General features: G+C 42.8%; 1 protein-coding gene across 2 annotated transcripts in view; it reads left to right on the top strand.

Annotated features, from left to right (window-relative positions):
* The first annotated feature begins 296 nt into the window (after positions 1–296).
* BCLAF3 (BCLAF1 and THRAP3 family member 3) overlaps positions 297–16,530 on the top strand; it is a 43,639-nt gene continuing 27,405 nt past the window's right edge. The window contains exon 1 of one of the 2 annotated variants that reach the window (XM_069944764.1): positions 297–454. The gene's annotated coding sequence lies outside the window, so the exon portion shown is untranslated. Of the gene's footprint in view, positions 455–3,608; positions 3,656–16,530 lie in introns of those variants that run through there. The other variant, XM_069944765.1, reaches the window with a different exon arrangement.

The raw sequence follows: 16,530 nt of genomic DNA, 5'->3' as shown, positions 1-16,530 counted from the left end.
GGTATACAGCCCCATCCCTCCTCTCCCCCGGTATACAGCCTCTTCTCCCCCGGTATACAGCCCCATCCCTCCTCTCCCCCGGTATACAGCTCCATCCCTCCTGTCCCCCAGTATACAGCTCCCTCTCCCCCGGTATACAGCCCCATCCCTCCTCTCCCCCGGTATACAGCCTCTTCTCCCCCGGTATACAGCCCACGTTCCCCCGCACACATGGTCCGCTGCTTCCTGTTCTGTGCAGTACTACACAGCGCTCCATCCTGGAGTCCCCGCCCCTTCCCGAGGAGGCCCTGCCCCTAACGTGACATCATAGCTCCCCGGAGCGCTCCATTCTCGCTGCGGCCAGGACAGCAGCCGTCAGGAGCCGTAGTAGTAGCTGATCGCATGGGGTGAAGAGAAGAAGAGTCCGGGACCGAGGACCCCCAGCCTGCAGCGCCCCCCGCCTCCCCCCGCACAGGTAAGTCTCATTCTCACACGTGGGGAGGGGGTGTGTAGATGTGTCATCACTGTGTAGTTCAGGGGAGACAGGCGAGTTATTAGTGGGGCTCCCCCCTCCCCGCGGTGTGGATGACCTGCTGGCTGCACTGCTGCAGATGTCCTGTGCTGCTGTGCCCTGCAGCCGCATTGGTGTCAGCAGTGGAGAGCACCTTGTGCCGCCCTGTAATCTGCCCGCACTGTGCTGCTGTGTCCTCAGCCTGCACCAGGATTATTTCCTTTGTAATCCCCTCCTCCACAGGCCGGCAGGGCTCCCCCAGCTGCCCCCCTGTTACCCTGCTGCAGGCTGGGGGGCTCTTCTCCCTGTGCAGATGGTGGATCCCAGTGTAATGTTATCAATCATGGAGCTCTGCAGGCGGACTACTACTCCCAGCAGGGCTGGTGCAGGGGCTGATGTGTCACATCTGGGTGGGAGTCATTGCTTTGCAGGGAGAAGTAACTTTTTGCTGGTGAGGATTACTGGGTGTCCTTGTCTCCGCCGTGCCGTCCCTCTTCTTCCCAGATGTCACTTATCTTTATTGCTGCAGTCCCTTCCTTGTGTCTACATCCCATGTCATAAATCATGGTGGTGGGGGGAGATAGTACGATGGGCTGATACGTCACAGCAGATCACATACACGTCATTCCGGATCTTTGATCTATGAACGCCAAAGAATAGTGGCTGCCATGGAGCCGGGTGGCAGCACCATAGTACGTGAGCTTCCATTGGCCTCACTTGTCCTTTGCCTATGTATAGGGGTGGGGGCATAGGGGCAGCTGCCTGGGGGTGGGGGTATAGGGGCAGCTGCCTGGGGGTGGGGGTATAGGGGCAGCTGTCTGGGGGTGGGGGTATAGGGGCAGCTGTCTGGGGGTGGGGGTATAGGGGCAGCTGTCTGGGGGTGGGGGTATAGGGGCAGCTGCCTGAGGGTGGGGGTATAGGGGCAGCTGCCTGGGGGTGGGGGTATAGGGGCAGCTGCCTGGGGGTGGGAGTATAGGGGCAGCTGCCTGAGGGTGGGGGTATAGGGGCAGCTGTCTGGGGGTGGGGGTATAGGGGTAGCTGCCTGGGGGTGGGAGTATAGGGGCAGCTGCCTGGGGGTGGGGGTATAGGGGCAGCTGCCTGGGGGTGGGGGCACTATCCTCCAAACTGCCCAGATCTGATCTTGTCTCTGGCCCACTGGAGGATACTCAGGTGGGCCCCATGATGACAATAAATGGGGGGGGGGGGGGTGCGCTCTCCTGTTCTGTCTTCCAGCACAGGCGGCGTCTGTAACATGCTGCCTGTGCCAGAATACAGAAGAGGAGAGCGTGTGGGAGGTAAGTCTCCCCCCCCCCAATCGTTATCTGTCATCATGGGAGCCATCCAGCCATGCACATCTACCAGGGTGGGTGGACAGCCTGGGGCCCAGTGTACATATAATTCATCCCTGTCTATGTTGTCCATCGGTGTCCACTATAAACGTCCAGTTTTGTTGCCTCCTTTATTGTCTGTTGGTCAGTGTCTACCCTCTTGGCTGTTGCAGCACCTATTGACCACTAATAGGTTTCCAGCTCTGCTATATATGCCCATAAGCCCCACGAGGCAAGGGATATGGCCACATCCTAGACACTAGTATAAAGGTTCCCATGTGCTTCAAGCAAAAGTTAGCCTAAGGGCCCTATTCCATCAGACAATTATCGTTCACATAATCGTTAACGATAAACGATCCAAACGACCTCTGTTGCGAAAGACCTGAAATCGTTCACCTATTTACATGGAACGATAATAGTTACTTATGATCATTCTTGCAGTCATCTTGTTGTCGCTATTGCGTCTTATTCAATGCGAACGATTTGCGAATGAGCAACGATAAAAATAGGTCCAGGTCTTATTAAACGATCAACGATTTCTTGTTTGGTCGTTAACCGTTAACTGCTATTCAACCAAACAATTATCGCTTAGATTTAAACGACTTAACGATAATCTGAACGATAATCGTCCCGTGGAATAGGGCGCTAACCCTCTGATTTCAGGCGGCCTCCAAACTTTCTTCCCCAACAGATAATATTGGTGGAAAGAAGGATCTGCTGTCTGGCAGCATTTTCTACTTCTCCATTATGAACATTCAGGTGTATTGGGACAGCATTGGGCCATCAGCCTTGAGGAGTTCAGATTGCTGTGGAAATGTCCTAAAGTTGCTGAGAACCGTGCACAAGCCTTGTTCTTCCTATTAGGGCTCATACACAGAACTCGTGGACACGTCAGGAGTTAGTTAAAACGTTAGGCACTCTTTAAAGGATCTTTTTGACGGGCAGAAACCAGCACCAATGTCAGGATTGAACAGTTGCATGGTTGATCACTGGATTGGACCGTTCAACCAGTAGTTGCTATATATATATATATATATATATATATATATATATATATATATATATAAATTTTCCTCCAGCTGACCCTATTCCCCCCACCCCCCACTGTCGCTCCCTGCTGCTCAGTGATTCCTGTTGTCACCTACCCCATCTCTACCTGGGGGGGGGGGTCATCGCTGCGGCCAGTGACCGGCTGCTTTCCGGAAGCGTGGGGAACTACCTGTGACAAATAGCCGAACACAGTAGCAGCTGGCAGGACAACCCTGTAAGATCTAGTTATTACAATTACCTATAAATATTGGACAGATTTATAATATTTTAAATTTTGGTTACAATGGAACTAAGCCAGGCAGGCGGAAACTGCGCCAAATTTATCACAGTGACAGACGCCATAGGTTACATTAGGTCCATCTTCTTACCATGTTGGACTCTCACACAACATCTCTCTGGTTTATACTACCGTCCCGTTTTGCAATTCCTTTTTCTTTTTTTTTTAGAAAGAGATACTACAGGGTGCAGTCCCATAATGCGAATAGTAAGAAGGATAACCATATTTAATGTCTGCTTACTGGAAATATACACACTGAAAGTACACGGAGTGAATGGCAGAGACATCTGGATCCCTCCAAGGGTGTGGACGCCTCTATGTGTGTTGCTACATCTCATTGATAAACAATGGCACTAACATTTAGGGCCGCTGCTTAGCAACATCATGAAGTTACATCATGCAGTGCAGTTGGCTGCCTTCAGCCAATCAGAGGCTTGCTTTCATTTATTACCCTCGACTTAAATCCCGTTGGTTGCTATAGGAATCTCCAATATTCCTGTTTATACACAGGTACCTCTGTATTATTACCCCATGGCATCACTGTAAATGATCCTGTTTGGGCCACCATTTACTTAGTGGTGCAGTGTTATTGCCTGTACGCTATGTCAGGCCAGTAATCTATGATGCTGCTGTATGCCTCAATGATAAACTAGTATTTCTATTACATTATGTCTAGAAGCTTTGAGGCAGATGTGAACACAACCTTACTGATAGACACTTTTGTGTTAATGTAAGAAGCGGTTTTCCTTTCACTTTCCCACTATGGAGCTTCCCCAAGCGGTGGTCTCTCCTCCCAGGGGCAAAAGGAACGGCAGTTGTGAATCAACATGTCAAATTCTTCTGTCCCCTGACATGTCCTGTTGGCTGCTATACATTTTAAAGGGGTTATCCAGCGCTACAAAGACAGAGACGGCACCACTCTTGTCTCCAGTTTGGGTGCAGGTTTTGCTGTTCGGTTCCATTGAAGTGAATGGAGCTTAGTTGCAAACCGCACCTGACCTGGAGACAAGAGTCGTGCTGTCTCTGAAAGAAAGTTGCCTTGTTTTTGTAGAACTGGATAACCCCTTTAAAGGGTTGACTGATGATGCTGAATTTAGGGGCTTCGGCCAACACATACATATGTAACGTATAAGGCAGTTTTTTGGAAGTAAACTAAGCGCCTTGTGGATGTGTTGTATGCTGCATTTCTTTATCCTGTAATTGGGGTGCCTTATTTTTCTGCCTATCTAAAGGGTTAGTAGTGATAATAAATCCTGTGTAGTCCAATATATATATATATATATAATATACACACACACACACACAGCCTTGGTCACGATAAGCTATTAAAACTTTCCGACACTTTCCAATCAGATGTTGATGGGGAGACAAGGATCGGGCAGATTGGTTTTCAGCTACTTGGTCATATTGTTTGCAGCGAGATAAGCTGCCACCATAGCTGTCTGGCAGCTGATTACCCCCTCTCTCCCTATTCATAATAAATAATCAGCTGATTTGAACCTTTACCTTTGCATGGCTGGGCTGCACGAACGATCACTGTATCATTCGTACGGCCTTTAATGTTCATTGTTATCGGCTGCACATTTCCTGTTCACACAATGGATTCAATAAGCTGACTAGCATGTGCTTTCCGCTTGTCAGGTGGTCATTGTTACTTTTACACTGGCCTATTGGTCGAATGAGCGTAGGAACTCTCGTTGCAAGTAATTGACACATATAAAAGGCCTTAGGGCCTTGTGCACAGACTGTATACAGAGGCACATGGAGTCTCTATGGCCCATATAACTGTAGGATGGTGCCTTCATCCGCATGGAAAAGATTGTCCAAAATTGCATGACTACACAGTTTATGAATTCAGACAGATTCAGAAATATTTCCAAGATGATTAGAGTTTTATAATCTGCATGGGTTTAGGGATTATCTAACTTTGATTACTTTCTCCAAATGATTTGCCGATTAGGTAATATATTTTTTCTTTGCTGTAAATGTGGTAACTTGACCATGATCAGATTGTTAGAGGCCCTAGGTGCGATGCCAGGCAGTTCCTGAACTACAGTATAAAGAGTGTACCAAGACTGAATGAACCATGGACAGACATCAGACAGAAAATTAAATGGCAACAGGCCACATGTGTTTGTTGCTGAGATACTAAATGTACCCCATGACACTCGTTTCTTGGATCAGTGGACCACAGTGGACCAACTGATGCAGCAGTACAATAGCTGGTAAGAAAAACAAATTTGAGTAGCTGGATACTGATTACCTGTATCATCAAAAACAATGCCTTGCATGGGTCAAAAAAGGATCTCAGTGGATCTTTTATGCATGGTATAAGGTTATCTGGAATGAGATGTCCCTTTTCCTGCTGAACCATATGAGTGACCAGGCCCACATGTATCGTAGACAGTCTGACGTCATGCCCCATGGATGCACCTTTGGTGTTTAACAGGCCAATGGTGATGGCGTCAGTGTCATTGTCTGGGGAGCATTCCCTGGCATGCTATTGGTCTTCATACCACATTCCTTGAATAGTGAATGCTATAGGGACTTGTCAGCGGACCATCTGCACCAATATCTTTGAGGTCTTTCCTGACCACAGTGCTATCTTTCAACAAGATATTGCTTCGTGTCATTGGGCTTGGATCACTAGGGAGTGGTTGGAGGAACACAACGATTAATTCTTCGCACGGCTTTGGCCTCCAAATATAATATGAACACTAGGGTATTTTCTCCTTTTCTTAAAGAATATCTCTAGAAAATATTCCAAGAATGGATGGGTTGGAAAGCTTCATTTTGATACAGTATAAAATCCATAAAAAAACTGAATGCATATGACTTTTATTACTTTTGCATCTTTTTCCCAGTCTAGGAAAAAATTCCAGATTTCCAGGACAATCTATGGTTATTTAAAGAACTAAAGTAGTTGGTTAAGATTGAGATCTGCATAAATCCCAAGCAATTCAATGGCCAAAAAATTCCAGAAAAGGAATGACTGTTCCTGAAAATATTTCATCTGAAGTTTCTTTGGTGCAAAAAAAAAAAAAAAAAAATGTCAGTGAGAAATCTCTTGTATTGTTTAGCCTGGAGTGTATGCCTTTATTTACTTTGTCCACGTGGCAATGGTTTTCAGGTATCCTGTTACAAGCAGCTCTATAGTATATGGGTTTTAGGGATGTAGTTCAATAGTAGCTCAATAGTTTTAAGCTTTTAGTATCTTAGTTGGTTAGCGTAGCAAGGATTATTTCTCCAGCTGAATTAATCATATAATGTAATAAGGGAAAATGTGCACACCACCCCCATGAACACATAAATGTATTTTTCCAAAATATTACGACATAAAAAGACTGACAGATCTGGAAAAATATGTTTCCGTTACTAAGTCTTGTTGATGGAATCCTGAAGGGGATAAACACATTAGGCATTTGCATATGACATTGGTTACTAGATAGGTCTATCAATAATATCGGTAAAGGTATTAGTATACAAAAGTCCCTTGTTTCTTAAGCAACTGGGTGGGGGGCAGGGATTTTACAAAGGTCACCCAATAGACACTATTGACTTATAAGGGGTCTTTTTCTGTTTTGTTGTGGTACTAGAGTGTATAAGCCCACACATCACTTCACGGTTCCTGATTTGTGTGGGACCCTAACCTAAATGGTGCAGTGCTGCATGGCGATTACCACCGCCACAGTGTCCAATAAGGGAGCGGCCTAGAGGTCCAGCAGCCATCCTTCTGCACACACAGTGCAGAAAATATAAAGGCCATTGCATGGCACCACACCAAACAGAAGCAGATACTAAAGACATTGTTTGTCTTAAGGTGCCCATAGACCTTCAAATAAACTCAGCTGAAACCATGGACTGTAAAGGTCACGGCAGCCTCCCAACTCTCCACCAACCGATGTTGTAGGTGGAGAGTAGAAACTTAAAGGGGGGGGGGGCATTTTTTTCCTGGGACATGGGCCCGAGACAGGATCTGAGTGGACTTGAAACGGATCCCGCCTCCGTCACTGACTGGCTGAGCAGACTGGAGCACCGCGATATGGGACCCGCCGCTGGAACCGGGGAGGTGAGTGGACGTAGTTTCCCTCGGCCACCTCATCCCCGGTCCCAGGAAAAAAATGCCCCCCCCCGTCGGAGTACCCCTATAAGGTGTCTAATAGCTGTCAGGCTGCAGCTTGCTTCTCTCCACTGTGCAGAACATTTATGGGATGAGGAGGTCGGGAGAGACAACTGTTGGTCATATGTTTGGCTGACGGCTATTAAAACTGTTATATATGGCCAACCTGCATACATAATAGAGACCTCCTTCTGTAAGCCAAAATGGAAAATTAATACATAGAGCTGATCTTTCTATGGAGGACAAGTCTTGCTGTTATGTTACAGGCATGTCTAGTCTATTTCAAAAGAACAATTGCCTGCAATGTCTTATGGTGTTAAAACGTCACTGTCTTACTGTTAAAACCCTTTGGCATATCACATGTTCAAAGTCTTGAGTCCTGAGGCCCCAGGAATCACACATATATATATATAATGTTGTGCACTTCTTCATTCCCTGGCTGGCCATTTTATCTGACTCATTGCAGAAGATGAGCTCCATTCTAAGTCTATGCAGCTCATCTCATTGCATGAGATGGATTGAACAGCTAGCCCGAAAGAGAACTGCATAGCCACATGCAGGTTCTACTGGTTATATCAAGTAATAGTGAGGGTTTCAGCACTAAGGTCACAAACTTTATTTTTGTGTTAATGACAATTGCATTTATTGCCTCAAAGAATGATGAATAAATTTACTACGAATCTAAAACCGGTTGCAATTATCCTTTTTTATGATTACATGTTAACCCTTACTGCCCTTTTGAAGGTGGTGTCATGTGAATTCTTTTTAAAATGGCAAATCACATGTATTCTTTCAATGACACGCATGTCATAAATACTGGTTGCATAACAGGTGCACATCGTACATTTCAGATGATAGACATTAATTCCTGAAATACTTTTCTGTAGTAACCGCAACCCCCCCCCCAAGCAGTCGTCCCTTTTTTTTCTTCCCTCTTCAGAGATCAGGTCATAAAGGAAAGCCGGAGATTTCTCCTCTTTTCAAATGCATTCCTGGCTTTGGCTTCAAATCTTTGCCAGATAATCTTTCTGTGTAAATGGACCCTAACTCACATTTTCCCCGACAGGATGGCTAATAATAAATTTATCCCAGACAACCCCTTTAATGGGTACCTAGCTCTTAAAGAAACTTCTGACTTGTCCCAGCAAGAAAGAAACCCTTTAAGAAAAACTGTGCACACATCACATGCTGCCCATACAAGTCAAGTGAGAGGGGAAGGGTGAAGAGTGAGATGGGAGGGGGAGTGAGTTCAGAGAGACGAAGAGCGCCTGCAAAGAGACTTCACAAGTTAACTGAAATTAATAGACCTCTCCGCCTCCTCCATCTGAACCTATTAATCAGTGAAAAAGTGGAGCAAGCTTGTCTTGATAGACAAGTAAGACTGTTAGCTCACTGAGGGATATTTGTTGTCCAAAGAAGTTAATGAAAAAAGTTGGCTGGAGAGACACAGAGGTGCAGGGACATTCAGAGAGGCTGCAGCTTGTAGTAAGTATTATAGTTTGCCCCAGAGCTTGATTCACAGCTGACACTGCTTATTACTATTATATAATGTCCTCTGTGCTGCTGCTTCTTCTTAATATGTGCCATAGAGATATAGGGGAACAGGAACACTTCTGTGATTCTATGTTTGGTAGAAATCATAGCAGTTAATCTTCATCTACTAGACCATGGACAACTGAAAATAATAGATGCAGCTGGCATAGGGTAACTGGTGATAAATGTTAGATAAACATTTTATAAAGGCTAGGAATATCCTGACAGGTTAGTGGCCATTTACCAATAATCATTCTGGGTAAATAACAAGAATGACTAAACTGCCACAAATGATGCTCCTTGTAAATGAGATCAAGAGTTCATATTTTTTTTCTTCTTATTTGCGTCATTGTTTGCAATATGTGGTAAAGACATAAGTATCCATCTCAAGGTCCTAAAAGCTTCAGAAGTTGTATATGTGTTTATTGACCTTAAATGTCTTCAGTGCTGATAAGTTGGACTATTAGTCCTGGTCAACAAGTAATAAAAAGTTAACTTCTGCTGTTGTAAAAGTCTGAAGCTACGCATTAGCAGTGCAGACTTCCTTAAGGTTAGAAGAAGAATGGCAAATCACTCCAATGGCCATACTGGTTACTTGTTGTTTTGAATTCAGGGGCTTGTATGTAGTCTATTAGTGACTGTGTTCAATCCATTTCCAAATGCATTCTTTTACTTAGCAAATTTAGCTATTGCAAGACAACACTTATCTCACTGCACTCAGGCTCTCAACAAAGCTATTTTTGTTTAGCGGCATGCAGTCATGTCCGTTATCATTCACCTGCTGCGGGTCGCAGGGCGCTTCAGTTATCTGTTCACTCTCCTGCTCTTTCTTAGTGTACTTGTCTTCTGGCATCTTCTCACCTGTGCCGTGCAGGCTTCCTGGGGGATCGGGCTCCCTCTAGTGGCAGGTATACGCTTGTTCACCTGTATTTATAGGCTCAGCACACAAGTTCTAGTAAATACTAGGCTGATCACCTGAGGGTATTTATAGCCATCACCTCCAGACCTCTGTGTTCAGTTGTTGGTGTGTTTCAGTCAGCAAACCACGTCTGTGCTCCCTGGCCATCCGTCACTTTCCTTACAACTTCCTAGCCGTTTGGATCTCTTTCCATTTTTGGTTCTCTACTCTGCTCCAGTCAGATTAACATCTACATATTGAAAGGTTGAAGTTTGACCACAGAAGTAGAACATCTAGCCATGGGCTCCAGAACTTTTTCATTTCCTTCAGTCGGTGGTCACCAGGGACCTTCTCTGAGGGTAGTGACCTGGGAGTTTTTCGCAGCAAAGCCAATCCTGCTTTGCGGCAGGCTCTGGTGAAAACTATACTCCTTGAAGAAAGTACATCAGCACTCCTCGGGGATCCACCTCCTTGTGCCAACTCTACCAGTTACACCTGGTAGTAGGAGATTGGTGCAAACGTGACTGGATGTTGTTGTGTCATCCTCCTCCCAAGCAATGAGATGCCAGTCATGGTTCTCCATTGTTAATATGACATTCTATGTGTTATAGCGTACTCTTCTCCTCACCAGTCAAGCCCCGGGCCAGTGTGTGTAGCTCTGTGGGCCTGACTGGATACTTTAAATGGAGTAACCAGTATGACACTGAAAGTCTCACTGTATTGAATTTTGTGATGTGTTGCATAGTGTAGTAGCTACAGATTCACCCTAGATTTATGGGAAAAGGAAGAGTGAGTTGGCATTAATATCTATGACACATCGCTTTATATCATAAAACCTTCTGCATGTTAAAGACACCTCCTACATTATTAATTCTGCCATAAACATGACTGTGCATTGCAAAAAGTCCCATCAAATTGCTGAGTTGCAGTTTTTTTTGTTCCAGCTTATCAGATTTCAATTGAGCAGAGAATGACTTGGGACGTGCAGTATACTTTGTACCACGCTGTTTAGTTGGCAGGATCCAGGGATTTTACTATTAGGGTAAATACACACTTGGCAGGCCGAAATGCTGTGAATTTCATCTGCATATTTCATCTGTAGTAGAATACAGTAGCCTGGTTAAAATGGTGTTGAAAATATATTATTTAAGAAGAATTATGTTAAAGGGGATATTTATATTATGTTTGGAGTACTGTGGTCAATTTGGGGCGGGGCCTATTTTAAGACAATTACCATTACCAGTCTTTATAAATGTCCCCCTATATATCCTGTTTAGTTTTCCATTGTTTTTTTCCTCAATTTTTTTTCGAGTATGGCTAGGTTTCCACAACATCTTTGTGGATGGCCGTCATTGGAATAAAATTAACATGATTATTATTGACGGCCGTCATTATCAAACATCGGCTGTTATTTTGTCTAAAAAAAGTCATTGTGGGATCATAGCTAGAGATGAGCGAACCTGGAGCATGCTCGAGTACATCCGAACCCTAACTTTCGGCATTTGATTAGCGGTGGCTGCTGAACTTGGATAAAGCCCTAAGGCTATGTGGAAATCATGGATATAGTCATTGGCTGTATCCATGTTTTCCAGACAACCTTAGAGCTTTATCAAAGTTCAGCAGCCACCGCTAATCAAATACCGAACGTTCGGGTTCGGATCGACTCGAACTCGATTCGCTCATCTCTACTCATCTCTAATCATAGCCCATAAGTGATAAAACACAAGCAGCCATTTGTGGCATCTTTTTGAGTAGAAATGTTGTCTCCTCATACTCTGCTGACAAAACATTTACAGTACACGTCCCCGACCTTATCAGATACCAGAGATTGTTTGCTAATACATTTGACCTCTGCAGAAAGACAATGAGCTTGTGTGTACTCAGCGACTTTTTTTTTTTTTTTTTGACTGGGATAGAATTCCCGGCCATACGTTGTTTCTGGAGTACCCTTGAAGTGCTAATGCCAGCTGATATTTAGAGCCCGTTCTGCTGGCAGCTGCGGATAATTTGACTGCCGCTATTACCATAATCTTTTTTATGTTTTTAAATCTTTCTAAAACTTTAATAGCTCAATTTCACTTGCTCTTTTTTGAAGTGACCTCTCCCGTCTGTGTCAGATAATTGTCTGGTACTTAAAGTGACGTCTGAATTTATGATCTTGTTTCTAAATATCGCAACCCTTTACCCTTCTTTTTTTATGCTTGCTGTACCAAATTTAGTAAATGTGAAATGGGAGATTATAAGCAAAATATTAACCCATGACTTGTTGCAAGAGCAAAGATGTATGGAATGACCACAAGAAACAATTTTATGGTCCGTTTTCTAGGTTGTGTTTGCAGCAGTCTATAATAATAATAATAATAATAATAGTTTATACACTGAAAAAAGGATTTTGGGAAAAAGATACTGCTACGGTTTCAGGATTCTACAATTCAATTATGCCTCTGGGTTTGGCTTCTCTAACCCCTAGCGAGTTGTTATTGCCAGATATAGAGATGCATCTGGCCGTACACTTTATGATAGCCGTTCAGGTAAATGCTATGTCAATCGGAGCATTAACCACACCAAAGTCATGTTACCACAGTTCCTTCAATGATCGCTTTCCCATCAGTTATTAAAAGTTTATCGGGTAAGTGTATGTTTTTGTGCTGTCTGGTAGGGGTATATTGGGGGACTACCCCTACTCCGTCCCTATCCCCCATAAAGTTATGACTGACTACACATTCGGCTGACCGCAATCTGTCATAAACATACATTTTGCTTTATGTGCTGGGTGATTTCCTTATGTATACAGTAAATGGACGCCACTTATGTGTTGTGAAAAGAGCCTTAGACTACACTTGCATAGAAAGGTGATGGGGAGAGGCCTCTTGGTAATACCAATATCCATTTTTATATTTCCCTTACTTAGGTGTTAAAATGTGTTTTTCATGTTTAGATAATAGTTTTGTAGATGTCTCTTTGTGTTTTAGGGGAAGTATCGGAATTCTATATTACAATGTACATAATCCTTTGTTCTCCCCTGTATTCTCTGACTTGTGGCACATCGCCGTTCTGTAGGATAGAACCATATGTAGTGGATATGCTGTAAAATTAGAATGGAAACTCTGCATTGGATTACAGTACTGGCCATGTCAATGGCAACGGAATAGATCTAACCTACAAACTAGAGACTGACTTTCCCCAGACATTGACCCCCCCATGTAGATTCTTTAATCGATATGACGTCTATGCCTTTTTGGATTTTTGCCACGGATTTTAACCCTTTCAATGTGTAGAGATGAAATCCACTCTAGATTTAAGGAAAAATCTCCAGACGCCATGCACATACCTCCCCTTAATAAGAGGATAGTCCACAATTTAGGATTATTTATAATTATATCTGTGGCCATATGTATTTGTGATGCAGAAATACACAACATTAACCCTATAACTAGCTCAGATTTATAGCCAGCTATCTTGAACTAGTTCTTTAACAAAGTGAAATAGATGTAAATGTGTATAAAAGTTATCTGCAGACTTATTTTTGCCAGCCCCAAAAAGAAATGGGTCTGATAGCCAAGCAATGACTACTACAGGAGCCTGAAGCGATCCGAGTGAGCTCATCCTTTAGGTGGAGTCGCATAAAGAGCGCATCTGCTTATATACTGATGACATTTTCAGACACATGTTTTGTGGCGTCTTTTGGGTGGAAAATTTAGCATATTATGGATAGTGGTTGTTGGTCATCTTAATATCTCTCAATGTGTTTATTGTAGAGTATTTTAAACAAAATTCTCAACATTGGTAGCCTATTCAGATGTATGTAGGGGCTTATCAAACATGGCAAATGACATCAGTAGGAGGTATATTTATTATTTTATTTTTTTCTTTTACTGTCAAGAATTCTACCGTATTGTACTCATGGTTTACCATACCAATTTGTGGAGACCAAGATATTGTATGTATATTCATCAAAATTTGGCATTGCCCTGTTGTAGATTTTAATTATTTTTTTTTTAAGTAAGGAAATCTCTACCTAAAAACTGGCATTATGATAATATGTAAAGATATAGATTTTTATAGAAAAATTGGCATATTGGCTGTGAATCAGATTTTTCCGTAAATTTGACTTATTGTTGTTGCTTGAACATGGGGACAAAAGTGGTGAATTGATAAAATCTAATTCAGAGTGACAGCTAAAGCAGCATTCACATCTGCATTTGTCTGTTCCTATTAGTGGATCCAGTGTAAACCAGTCTAGACATACCAAACACCACTTCAACTCGCATGATAACCACATAATATAAAAGTGCAGCCACAATGAAAAGAGGGGTCACATGTAATGCGAACAGTCAGTACCAATGTATATTACATACTCTGACCACAGGTCCAAAGGGACAATGCAAAGAATAATGGTTAGCGAAATAAATACTGCCTAAAACCAAGCTAGTATGCATATATAATGGGGCTAAATGTATGCCTAGCTAAGTGGATAAAAACATACAGTACCTACACGAACAGAGACTACAGACAAGGTTACCACCCAGGTAACACATGTGCTACATTTCACCCAACTTCACATTTCACCCAACTTCTTGAGGGGAATCACTTGGTGAACCCAGCTGAACATGGCTGTACTTTTCACTTTTAGGGCGCGTTAACACTAGGGAATGCGGATGGATAACATCCCACGGTTTCCGCCACTTGCCCCCGCACACTCCCGCTTGACTCTCCGCCCATGCCATAGACTCTATTCTATGCTTGTGCAGAATCTGCTGTCTACCTAAATAATGTCACACTGAGTAATCCTCACGGAATTTCAAGCGGAGCCCGCATCATCTGTCCTATTGATTGAATGGGATGCCTTGTGCGCCCTCCGTCAATTCTTTCGGCACGAGGCATCCCATTTAATGAATAGCACAGGCAGAACTTCAAGCAGAGTCCATGGCACAGGCTTAGCTTGAAATTCTGCAAACAATTACCCTTTAAAATAAATGTCCATGGAAGAAAACAAAACTTTGTCCCATGCTGTAGCAAAAATCTAACTTTAAGGGAGCAGGCATCAATTTATACCATGCCTTAAAACTTCAGCGCAGAATTGAAGTAGTTTGGCTTGTTCAGTGTTTTTTACAGTCAGTCTGGTATTAAGATAATTATGGTAAAAGACTCGGACACTATCCTGGCAGTGTCCTGTGTATGTTTTGCTGAGACATTCTCTTCAAGGCTGACTTCGCATGTGTTCGTCTGGTGCAGTGTTTTTTAAAATGTTTTGCCTTTTAAGAAAAAATAAAACTACTGCTAGCACTCCAAAAGCTACATCTACTTTGGCATTAAGTTTAATGGGATAATGGTCAAATGTCATAACAACACTCAACCAACAACTTAATAGCTTGGAGAGTACCTCTACTTAGGTGGAAAAGTAGTCCACAAATTTCCATCAACTAAACAAGTCTTGTATATAACCCGACAAAAAATGACAGCCGGAAAATAAAAATAACTTTAAGGTGGGCCAGTATATGTCACTCCTGTCAGGATCATTAGCAGACTAATAGAGAGGCAAATACTACTCCTCGCTAGCTTGAAGGTGTGTAACTCTTGCTAACACCACCGTTCAGGTCTTTGACCTGCAGATGTTTTCTTTTCCTCATTGCCCAATATCTTTTGGCTCCCGTGACTGTGAATGATCACTGAGCACTGGAGGTTTCTACAATTTCTTCATTTATAATTTACAGAGGAAATGTGATTATAGGTAGCACCTAGTAATAGGTCAGTGTATCGTTCCAGAGCAAACCTGTTGCCTGTGTAATAGAATACTGCTCCAAACTCTTCTTCCCTACGAGAAGTGTTAAGGTTCTCTAAGTAAAAATTGTCTGATTTGGACAAATATATTGGAGACAAGAATGTGATTTGCCGAGAGATGTCCATACTACATAGAAGTTTTTTTTTTTATAAAAAATAAAAAAGTACAGTTTAAAGGGGTACTCTACACATAATTTTTTTATACCCCTTTTATTCCTCTTAATTGCCCCATGAAGGGCCAAGTGAATCCAGAAGTAGCAATCTTATTATAGCAAGTTATTTTGGATTATAACATTAATAATTATAACATTAATTTTGTCTCTAATCTCTTCTCATCGTCATCTTCATGTGCCAAAAGTTTTGTCTATTTTGTTATTTGTTTTGCTGTAGACAACAATATACACACCTACTTGTCTGTTCAGCTGTTGTTGTTTTTTTAAGTTTTATTTGTCCTTGTGGCTGCCTCAGCCAATCAGAAACTGAGGCGGGACATCTCTGCAGCCAGTGACTGGCTGGGCACGCCTACACCGTCACAACTCCAAAGCTCTGATGTGGCCGCACAGCAGGGACAGAGTGTTGCAATAAAGGCACCGGTGCAGGAGTCATGGAGTTAAGTGTAGTTTATTTTTAATCAGTTCTTCCCTTGGCCTTTAGTAAAAAAACAAAACAAAAATTCCCTGCCTAGATAATCCCTTAGGCTGGGTTCACACTACGTTGTTGCAATCCAGTTTTTGCAAAAAAAACGGATAAAAAAAAAACTGCGTGTGTCTGTTTTGATCCGTTTTTTCATTGACTTCCATTATTAAAAAAAACCCATTAAAACGGATCCGTATTTTTTTTTTTTGCGTACACAAAAACGTGGCCAACCTCCTTTTTGTGTCCGCCAAAAATACTGATTCATTTTGATAGTGTTTTTTTTTTTTTTGTTTTGTTTTTTATAATGGAAGTCAATGGAAAAACGGCTTAAAACGGATGCACACACAAAAAAATGTATTGCAAAAACATAGTGTCAACCCAGCCTAACTAAGCAATTTAGTAAGTATTTTTTTGTGT

The sequence above is a fragment of the Dendropsophus ebraccatus genome, chromosome 11 (assembly GCF_027789765.1).
Source record: "Dendropsophus ebraccatus isolate aDenEbr1 chromosome 11, aDenEbr1.pat, whole genome shotgun sequence".
NCBI lineage: Eukaryota > Metazoa > Chordata > Amphibia > Anura > Hylidae > Dendropsophus > Dendropsophus ebraccatus.
Note: the sequence above shows the minus strand (reverse complement) of the source record. Positions and strands in the feature narration are given on the sequence as shown.